We start from the raw sequence: 9989 nt of genomic DNA, 5'->3' as shown, positions 1-9989 counted from the left end.
ACGGGCCGTTCTGATTTTGGAACGGGCCGTTCCAGTTGAAAAATTTGCCCATGTTTGAAGGATCCGGAACGGGCCGTTCCGAAATCAGTACAGGCCGTTCCGGGTGCATCAGATTGCTTATAAATAGGGCCAAGGGGGGTGAAAATTTTATACTGAGTAAGAAGTGAAAATTTTAGAGAGAGAAAGAGGAGAGAGAGAGAGAGAGAAAGAAAGAAAGAAAGAGAGGGAAAGAAAGAGGGAATCTAGAAGAGGAGACTCTGCCCAAGTTTCAACTTCGCTTATCCAGGTAAGGGGGGAGTGAGAAACCTCGCTCAAGGGTGTGGGGATAATTGTTGGATAGTTTGTTTGTCAGATTGGCCCCCAATCCCTTGCCGTTGTTCTGTCTGATTTTCTATTTACTCTACTTTGCTCTTTGTTGAAGGTGCCATTGTTCTATCTGATTTTCTATTTACTCTACTTTGCTCTTTGTTGAAGGTGCCGTTGTTCTGTTTGATTTTCTATTTACTCTACTTTGCTCTTTGTTGAAGGTGTCATTGTTCTGTTTGATTTTCTATTCACTCTACTTTGTTCTTTGTTGAAAGTAATAAATGAATATGAAATTAATGTTAATAATAAATGAGTTTTAATATGAATAAGAATGTTCTCTGAATCTCTGTGAATACCTATGCGGACCTTATGAGGAGTATTTATGACATGACCATGGAAATATGGACAAATGACATGAGACCTAAGAATGGACTATTGAGACAAACTATGATTATGAGACTATGACAAATGAGGACATGATGTACTAAATGAAATTCTGTAATAAGTTAAATGTTGAGTTAATGAAATAATGAATGTATGACATGCATCATATGCATATATTACTCCAGGTGTGCCGCTGAGGCCGCATACCAGTGATGTAACTTGCTAACGAGGTGTACTTTAGGGTCACTAGTGATGTAACTTGCTAACGAGGTGTACCTTAGGGTCACCAGCGATGTAACTTGCTAATAAGGTGTACCTTGGGGTCACCAGCGATGTAACTTGTTAACAAGGTGTACCTTAGGGTCACCAGTGATGTAACCAGGTGTACCTTAGGGTCACCAGTGATGTAACCAGGTGTACCTTTGGGTCACCAGTGATGATATGTGAAACTTCCTTATGGCGCCACATGCATGCATTTATGAGTCGAGTTCATGACATTATTGCATGATAAATGAATGCATATGTGATATTGATGTATGTGTATTGTTTACATGTGACTTATATTTGTTGAGTGTGTGTGGGTGCTATCTAACCTTTATTTCTGCACCTGAAACTGAGTGAGATGTTTCTCACTCCCTTATTGTTCTTGTGTATGTTTAAATTATGATGCAGGTGATCAGCATCATGAGGATGTTGGTGATGAGGCTTAAAGGCTTCAATTGGGCATGCTCTGATAGGATGTGACATCGGGGCATAGTTATTTTAGTTTAATATGTTATTGTTTTAATAACTTTAGTTTCTCTTCTTTCGTAATTTCTAACGAAGAGATAATGTAGATAAAGTTTATAATTCAAGGAAAATATATGTTAAGAATTGTAATTTGAACGTTCTTGATAAAATACCAGAATGAATATCTTTGTTATATTTTTATTACATGATTTGGAAAATATAAATTAATCCCTAACCAGGAGGCACTGCCACCTTTACCGGAGTTAATTTATATTTCCTGTATTATTATTATTATTATTATTATATATATATATATATATATATATATATATATGATTTCTTGTTATCATTAAATTGTATTAAAAATCTTAACTTCTTTTCTTTTGTAATTTTTACATTGGAGTTATGATTTATGAGTTATGAATGTGAATCTTCTACCTTGTGATATTTGCGACATTTGTCAACTATGAAAGATTTTATTTACTCAAAAAAAAAAAAAGAATTTTTTTTATTATTATTACAGTTGTTGTATATTAATGTTGGGGTAGAAGGGTGTCACAATATATACACTTCCTTTTTTTTATATAAGTACACCTCCTTAATTTTTAATTATTTTTTAATATTCATAATTTTTTACTTTTAAAATTTTTAATTTTACATCTCTAACTTTTAATTTATTATTTTTTCTTTTTCACACACCTCCTACCTTCTTTTTTTTTTTTTTTTTTCAGTTTTCACATACACTATCATGATTTTCTCTAATTCCTCACCTATTTCAATGGATAGTTTTAGTTCTCTCAATTTTTATATTATTTTTTATTTTCTCACCTCTTTCACTTTTTCACATGCACCCAAATCATAAAACTGGTAGGCAACAACATTGTAGTTACGTGTAGCTTCTTCGACAGTTTCTATCAAACTAGACACACATTTTTTCTTTCAACACTTCCTTTCCTTTCACCCCTTCAAAAGACACCTCCTTTCCTTTCATTAAGTTTGCTGTTGTGTAAAAGAGATTTTCACTATTCTAAAGTATTATGCAGATAGTGAAATTAGCGAGAAAATTGAAAGAGGAAGGAAAAAAGAATAATGTAAAATTAAAAGAATTAAAATTATCTACCAAAATAGGTGGGAGTGAAAAAAAATTGAGGGGGTGCATGTGAAAATAAGGGAAAAAGCTATGTAAAAAAAATTGTTAAATTAAATGTTAGGAGTGTAAAATTAAAAATTAAAGATATTTTAAGAATTTAATTATTTTTTTTAAAAAGGGAGTGTACTTATTAAAAAACAGAAGTATATATATCATGATCCATATTTTTTTCTTTCTCATTTTTTTTCTAGCCATTAACATATGCTTAATAATAAATGGGTCTACAGTAACATGTGCTGTTGTAAAGTCTTGAGTTCACTTATAGGTTAAAATAGATAAATATCTACTTAATATAAATTTTCATGGGCTTGGGCCTTTTATATACTTTGAGAGCTTATGGGCTTGTCAAATTTTAGTGGGCTTTAGTAATTCTCATGTGCCAAATCAACAAATTGTACTAGCATAGAATTTATTGTAACCATGCAATCTCTAAAAGGTATTAGGAGAAATTACCTTACTTAAGTTTTTGAGAAATATTAGTTTTTATAAAGTCTCAGAATATTTCCATCAATATCACAAAAGAAATTAACTGATTTTTTTAGTGAGATTTCTTCTTCTAATAATGATTTTTTATTAGGTTTGTCAAATTTTGGTGGACTAGATTTTTTTTTCTGTTTCTAATGGTGTTGGCCTTCATTTTTTTTTTATTTCTAAAACAGTTGTTGATTTAAAAATTTAATATCAAATTAACCTTTTTCTTTCTCTCAATTATATTTCTATTTAATAAAGATTCACTTCACCAACTACTTACTTTTTTTTTACTAGAATGGACTGTACAACCAATGAGCACATAAATATTAATTCAACTAAATGAGATATTAAATAAGAAAGTTTTAGTACAATTTTATATCTATTAAATGTTTCTTGATCTATCTGCATTAACCTTAAACTATTGAAAAATGAGAATGAGAGGGTATGATCAAGTTCCTGTTTGAGTTGTTTGAACAAAATATTAGAATTGTTTCAAGACAAAACTTAAATAAATAATATATGTTATTGGTATTATTTTTCAATAAAAAAAATTTATTTTAGTATTATATATTTATATTAAATATAATTTTTAATTATACAAGTAAAACTCTATTTTTAATTGAATATCAATTACCAAGCTTGTTCCAACCACATCCAATAATTTATTTTAATTTATTTGAATTGCTAGTCAACACCCTGAGCCCAATAAAACTAGTGCTGTAAAAAGAAAAAGAAAAATCCCCTTTGCTTTTACATTTTTTTTTGTCTTTTCAAGAAGCTTTGGATCAAGAAGCCCCCAGGCCTGATATCCATGTCTTCAAAAGAAATTTATTTTCTGTTTTATTTTGTGAGACCCCGTAACTCTTTTCCTCCTTTCCCCTTCTTCACTCACTTGCACTTCTCGTTTGCATTTTGGGGGTTGCTGATCCTTCTTCCTCCCAAGCCTTAACCCTGATTCAAATTCCTTTCTTTCTAGCTGAGACCGTGTGTGACCTTAGAGACCCTTCTTTGCAAGCTTGTAGCCGGTCGGAGCTGAACGCGAGTGGAGTTCTCTTCCTCTTCATCTCTTTTTCTCATTGTGTTATTCCCAGAAGCTATGACTGATCAAGGAGGTGCATTCTCTCCAACTTGAAGCTGTTCGGAGCAAGTCGTGTGCGGATCCTCTTTTCTTCTCCTTCCACTTCCCGAAGCTCGGATTTCTTCAAACCGAGGTAAGGGAAGCTAGATAGTTGTTGTTTTTGGATGTAATGAATTCCAAAATTCCTTTGTCCTTTGATGATTTACTGGGTCTTGGTTGAGATTGCTGAAAGTGGTGCTTTGGGGGTTTTCGGGGTGTTGAGGGAAATTTTGAGAACTTCTTTGTTTGTGTTTGCATGTATGAAAAGGTAGTGTTTTTATGATCTTTGCTGAAAAATGGAACTTTTGGGTGGATTACATGTGGGTCTTCTGGCTGTTTTGTAGGATTTTGGTTAAGTTTTTCGAACTTGGTGGGTTGCTAATGAACCTCGAGCTGAGCGCGATTCTTCGCGCTGAGCGCGATTCTTCGCGCCGAGCGCGAGACCACCTGGGGGCTCCTTTCTGTCAAGCCCACTAGGCGCAACGATGTGTGCGCCGGGCGAGCTTGAGAGGGTAAGCCCCTGGTTGGCCCACGCTGGGCGGGACAGGGACCGCCCCGAGCGCGCAAGCAATATTTTAAGTGGTGGTTCTGCGCTAAGCGCGACCCTAGTCGCGCTGGGCGTAAGACTCTGTGGGAGTCTCTGATAGGAGGGCGCTAGGCGCAACTTGATTTGCGCTGGGCGCGAGACCAAGGGAAGGTCTCTGTCTTCCCCGCGCTGGGCGCAGGGCTAGGCTCGCTGGGCGTGTAAGACTCCATGGAGTCTCTGTCTGGAAAGCGCTGGGCGCAATTCTCAATTGCGCCAAGCGCGCAAGGAGCCACGCTGGGCGGGGGACGACTTGCGCTGGGCGCGATGTCCCCTGATGCTCTCTGAATGAACAGCGCTGGGCGCGCCCTTGAGCGCGCCGAGCATGCATTAGGCTGATGACTTGAGGTGTTCTTGGACGATAGACCTTGCTGAAATTACTAAGATAGTTTATTTAAGCCGAATCACACTGGAATTTGATGTATATTGTTGTAATGAAATGGGAGGTTAGCGATGTTGTTGAATGCTGATTCATACTATTGGTGTGTTGTGTTGTATATTTACTAAGTTGTATGTTGTGTATGACCACTATGGTGGTGCTGTTCTAGCCGTTGAACTGGTGTCGTAGTTAGCCACTAAAAGGTGGTGCTGTTATTGCCGCTATGCGGTGCTGTTGTATAGCCACTAGAGTGGTGCTGTTATTGCTGCTATGCAGTACTGGGAATGGTTGAATGCTGTGATATGGCACACGCTGTCCGATGAGCTAATAGATAGAGCTGAGTCAAAATTTACATTGTGATTCTATTGTATATTGATTTATTTACACTAGCTTACCCTTTGTTGTTTCCATGATGTTTGGACTGCAATGATCATACTATGTATGGGAGCAGAGCAGGGATAGGTGGGAGTCTTGTGGTGTGTCTTCAGCAGACCGGTGGAGCTGATCTCTGTTATGATTCTTTTGTTGTTGAGCTACTTGGGACAGTAGCATATGATTGTATTTTTTTTTGGTACACTTTAACTCTGTTTCAGATTGGATCATGTATATGTATATTCTAGACTCTATATATATACAGTTGTTCTTTTTTGTGCGGTGTTTCTAGTGTGCTGTGCCGGGTGTAGTGACCAGTCGGGTCGTTACACTTTAGTGGTATCAGAGCAGGTCGAGTCTAGTGGACACTCTTTGGGGGTGGTCCCTTTAGGCTTTTTGCTGTGTTAACTCTGTGCTGTGTTGTTTTGCTGTGATGTCTGCTGTGCTGAAAATTGCTGTGATGATTTGTTGAGCTATTGATTGGTGTTTGGTTTAGTTATTGTTTACTAAATATGCTGTTACTTTTGTAGACGATGACTAGGACCAATGAGCAGATAGCTCATGCCATTGAGATGATGGCCATGGCTATGCAACAGCAAAATGCCTATTTTGCTAGGATGGAGGCTGAGAGAGCTGCAGCTGGTGCAGCAAGACCTGCAGGGTCACAGGAAAGCCAGGATCTTGCTGAGTTCCAAAAGTGTAATCCTCCACAGTTTACAGGGGATGCAGATCCAGAGGTAGCTGACTGCTGGATCCGTGAGCTAGAGAAGATCTTTACTGTCTTGGGATGTCTTCCAGAGAGGAGGTTAGCATATGATGTGTACATGCTTGTGGGGGAGGTTGAGCATTGGTGGAGGGGCACCTGTCAGATGCTTGTTGCTAGAGGAGTTACAGTCGACTGGGAATGCTTCAGGACGGTGTTCATGGAGAAATATTTCCCTGAGAGCATGAGGCACGCTAAGGAGGCTGAGTTTATGAGGCTACACCAGGGAGGGATGACGATTTCTGAATATGCGATGAAATTCGAGCACCTGGCTCGTTTTTATTCGCATAGTATAGCTGAGGCCTGGAAATGCAAGAAGTTTGCTGATGGCTTGAGATATGAGCTGAGGAGAGTGGTGGTGCCTATGGCCATCACTGAGTTTCTGGCCTTAGTGGAGAAGGCAAAAGTGGTGGAACGGTTGGATGGTGGCAACCGGGTTGTGAGGACTGCTGGAGGGCCATCTGGGTCCAAGAAGGGTGAGAGTCAGAGGAAGTCGTACGACAGGCCGTAGTCACAGCAAGGGGGTTCTGTTGGTCGGCAATCTTCTAGTGCTGCTAGTGGAGGTAGACAGAGTGGAGGTGCCACTCTGAGATGTTTCAGGTGTGTTGGGCTCCACTTTGTTAGGGACTGTCCGCACACGGAGAGTCGTTGCTTCCGATGTCATCAGATGGGCCACGAGTCAGCCAACTACCCTGCTAGGGGCAGACCAGAGAGGAGTACTCCGAGGGGTGATGTGTAGAGAGCTGATACTCAGAGGAGTAGTGCACAGAGAGCTGATACTCAAAGGGGTGATAGACCCACTACTGCTGGTAGAGTATTTGCCATGACAGGTGCTGAGGCTTCGACTTCTTCCGTCTTGTGAAGGGGAAGGGCAAAGCTGCTGGTAAGGATGTGATGATCCTCTTTGACTCTGGTGCTTCCCATTCCTTTATATCTTATGCATGTGCTGCTGTGTTGGGTGTACCTGTGTGTGATTTGGGGTTGAGACTGTTAGTGTCTATGCCCGCTTCTGCTTCTGTGATTGCTTCTGAATTGTGTGTGGGTTGCCCGGTTGTGGTGAATGAGAAGAAAGGTGAACCTGATTTGTTTACCTTTGGTGGATATTGACATAATCTTGGGAATGGATTGGTTTTCTGCCAATCGCATTCTAATAGATTGTGCCAATAAGCGGTTGATCTGTCCTCAGGAGGAGGATGAGCTGTTGATCTCAGCTGGCCAAGCTGAGTCCTTGCTGAGAGATGGGGCAGAGTGCTGTCTTCTGCTTGCTGCATTGAGTGTTGAGACCGAGCGGGTCATCTCTGAAATTGATGTGGTGCGGGATTTTGCCGAGGTGTTCCCCGATGAGGTGCCTGGGTTGCCTCCTGTTAGGGAGATAGAATTCAGCATTGACTTGGTTCCAGGTGCGGGACCAGTGTCGGTGGCTCCCTATAGGATGGCTCCTGCTGAGCTGGTTGAGCTGAAGGGTCAGTTGGAGGACCTGTTGGAGAAATAGTTGGTGCGGCCGAGTGTATCGCCGTGGGGTGCTCTTGTGTTGTTGGTAAAGAAGAAGGATAGAGGTAGTCGACTGTGTGTTGATTTTCGGCAGCTGAACAAGTTGACCATTAAGAACAAATATCCACTTCCCCGGATAGATGACTTAATGGATCAACTGAGGGGCGCGTCGGTGTTTTCTAAGATTGACTTGAGGTCAGGATACCACCAGATTCGGGTGAAGGAGGGTGACATACCGAAGACCGCTTTCAGGACTAGGTATGGTCACTATGAGTATGTTGTGATGCCGTTCGGTGTGACCAACGCCCCCGTAGTGTTCATGGATTACATGAACAGGATCTTCCGGCCGTTCTTGGATAAATTCGTGGTGGTGTTTATTGATGATATCTTGATTTATTCAAGAACCCTGGAAGAGCATGGAGAGCACTTAAGGATAGTGTTGGAGATTTTGAAAGCGAAGCAGCTGTATGCTAAGCTTTCAAAATGTGAGTTCTGGTTGGATGAGGTGAAGTTCTTGAGCCACGTGATTTAAGCTGAGGGGATTGTTATTGATCCGGCTAAGGTGGAGTCGGTGTTGCAGTGGGAGCGCCCGAGGACTGTCACGGATATTCGGAGCTTTGTGGGCTTAGTGGGTTACTATCAGAGGTTCATTGAAGGATTCTCTAAGATAGTAGCGCCTCTGACCCAGCTGACTAGGAAGGAGCAGCCATTCATTTGGACTGATGCCTGTGAGCAGAGTTTTGTTGAGCTTAAGAGAAGGTTAACTACTTCTCCTGTGCTGGTGTTGCCGGATTCTGGTGAGCCTTTTGACGTGTACTGTGATGCTTCTCACCAGGGTCTGGGCTGTGTGCTGATGCAAAACGGGAGAGTGGTGGCATATGCTTCAAGGCAACTGAAGATTCATGAGAGGAACTATCCCACTCATGACTTGGAGTTAGCAGCTGTGGTGTTTGCCTTGAAAATATGGAGGCATTACTTATATGGTGCCCGGTTCAGCGTCTTCAATGATCATAAGAGTCTAAAGTACTTGTTTGATCAGAAGGAGCTGAACATGAGGCAGAGGCGGTGGATGGAGTTTCTGAAGGATTATGATTTTCAGTTGATGTATCATCCGGGCAAGGCCAATGTAGTGGCAGATGCGCTGAGTAGGAAATCCATCCACATGTCGAGTATGATGGTGAGAGAGATGGAGCTGGTCGAGAAATTCAGGGATTTGAATCTCTGTGTGGAGTTAGCTCAGGATCACATTAGTTGTGGGGCAGTTACCATAACTAATGAGTTCTTGAGGCAAGTTGGACTCAAGCAGTTGCAGGATGAGGAGTTGATGAGACTTCTTGGTTTGCTGGGTACCGAGAAAGCTGCTGGTTTTGAACTGGGAGAAGATGGGATCTTGAGGTTCAGAGGCAGGATTTGTTTACCTCAGGATGCTGAGCTGAGGAGAGCTGTATTGGAAGAAGGCCACAAGAGTAGACTTAGCATACACCCGGGTATGACTAAGATGTACCAAGACCTTAGGAAGAATTTCTGGTGGTCTGGTATGAAGAGGGAGATCGCTGAGTATGTGGCGGCCTGTCTGACCTGTCAGAAGGCAAAGGTTGAGCATCAGAAGCCGAGTGGGTTGATGCAACAAATTGAGATTCCCGAGTGGAAATGGGATAACATTACTATGGATTTTATTGTGGGGTTGCCTAGGTCAGCTAGGAATAGTGATGCTATCTGGGTGATTGTTGATCGGTTGACCAAGTGTGCCATTTCTTGCCTGTCAACATCAAGTGGTCCTTGGAGAAGCTGACGCAGTTGTATGTAAAGGAGATAGTACAGTTGCACGGGGTGCTTTCTAGTATTATCTCTGACCGAGATCCGAGGTTCACTTCTAGATTTTGGCAGAGTCTACATCGGGCCCTAGGCACAAAGTTGAAGCTGAGTTCTGCTTATCATCCACAGACGGGTGGTCAGTCAGAGAGGACAATCCAGTCCTTGGAGGATTTGCTGAGGGCCTGTGTGTTAGACCGCTTGGGTAGCTGGGAAGAGGTCCTACCGCTGGTGGAGTTTACTTATAACAATAGCTTTCATGCTAGCATTGGGATGGCACCATATGAAGCCCTGTATGGCAGAAGATGTAGGACTCCTCTGTGCTGGTACCAGGAGGGTGAGTCAGTGGTTGTGGGACCGGAGTTGATCCTACAGACTACTGAGAAGGTGAAGATGATTCAGGAGAAGATGAGGACTGCTCAGAGTAGGCAG

This window comes from Cajanus cajan, chromosome 2 (assembly GCF_000230855.2).
Source record: "Cajanus cajan strain Asha chromosome 2, NIPB_CcT2T_4, whole genome shotgun sequence".
NCBI lineage: Eukaryota > Viridiplantae > Streptophyta > Magnoliopsida > Fabales > Fabaceae > Cajanus > Cajanus cajan.
This window is presented reverse-complemented; position numbering follows the sequence as displayed.